The sequence below is a fragment of the Chiloscyllium plagiosum genome, chromosome 15 (assembly GCF_004010195.1).
Source record: "Chiloscyllium plagiosum isolate BGI_BamShark_2017 chromosome 15, ASM401019v2, whole genome shotgun sequence".
Taxonomy (NCBI): Eukaryota; Metazoa; Chordata; class Chondrichthyes; order Orectolobiformes; family Hemiscylliidae; genus Chiloscyllium; species Chiloscyllium plagiosum.
This window is the reverse complement of record NC_057724.1, coordinates 29,701,274-29,702,683: the sequence shown is the minus strand read 5'-3', so window position 1 is coordinate 29,702,683 and position 1,410 is coordinate 29,701,274.

Here is a 1,410-nt window from a genome sequence, read left to right as displayed (position 1 = left end):
CAGTGAGACAGGGTGCAGGGACAAAGGGCGCAGTAACAGTGAGACAGGGTGCAGGGGCAGAGAGTACAATTAGAGACAAGGTTGAGGGACAGAAGGTACAGTAGCAGTGAGACGAGGTGCAGAGACAGAGGGTACAGTAACAGACAGGTTGCAGGGACTGAGGATACAGTGACAGTGAGACAGGTTGCAGGGACAGAGGGTACAGTAACAGACAGGTTGCAGGGACAGAGAATGCAGTAACAGTGAGACAGAGTGCAGGGACAGAGGGTGCAGTAACAGTGAGACAGAGTGCAGGGACAGAGGGTGCAGTAACAGGGAGACAGGTTGCAGGGACAGAGGATGCAGTAACAGGGAGACAGAGTGCAGGGACAGAGGGTGCAGTAACAGTGAGACAGGGTGCAAGGACAGAGGGTGCAGTAACAGTGAGGCAGGGTGCAGGAACAGAGGCTGCAGTAACAGAGGGACAGGTTGCAGGGACAGAGGGTACAGTAATAGTGAGACAGGGTGCAAGGACAGAGGGTGCAGTAACAGTGAGATAGGTTGCAGGGACAGAGGGTACAGTAATAGTGTGACAGGTTGCAGGGACAGAGGACGCAGTAACAGACAGCTTGCAGGGACAGAGAATGCAGTAACAGTGAGACAGGGTGCAGGGACAGAGGGTGCAGTGACAGTGAGACAGAGTGCAGGGACAGTGGGAGCAGTAACAGTGAGACAGGGTGCAGAGACAGAATGAGTAGTAACAGTGAGACAGGTTGCAGGGACAGAGGGTGCAGTAACAGAAAGGGTGCATGGACAGAGGGTGCAGCAACAGTGAGACAGAGTGCAGGGACAGTGGGTGCAGTAACAGTGAGACAGGGTGCAGGGACAGAAGGTGTAGTAACAGTGAGACAGGTAGCAGAGACAGAGGGTGCAGTAACAGACAGCATCAGGGACAGAGAATGCAGGAACACACAGGGTGCAGGGACAGAGGGTGCAGTAACAGTGAGGCAGGGTGCAGGGACAGAGGGTGCAGTAACAGAAAGGGTGCATGGACAGAGGGTGCAGCAACAGTGAGACAGAGTGCAGGGACAGTGGGAGCAGTAACAGTGAGACAGGGTGCAGAGACAGAAGGAGTAGTAACAGTGAGACAGGTTGCAGGGACAGAGGGTGCAGTAACAGTGTGACAGGGTGCAGGGACAGAGGGCGCAGTAACAGACAGCTTGCAGGGACAGAGAATGCAGTAACAGTGAGACAGGGTGCAGGGACAGAGGGTGCAGTGCCAGTGAGATAGAGTGCAGGGACAGAGGGAGCAGTAACAGTGAGACAGGGTGCAGAGACAGAAGGAGTAGTAACAGTGAGACAGGGTGCAGGGACAGAAGGTGTAGTAACAGTGAGACAGGTAGCAGGGACAGAGGGTGCAGTAACAGTGAG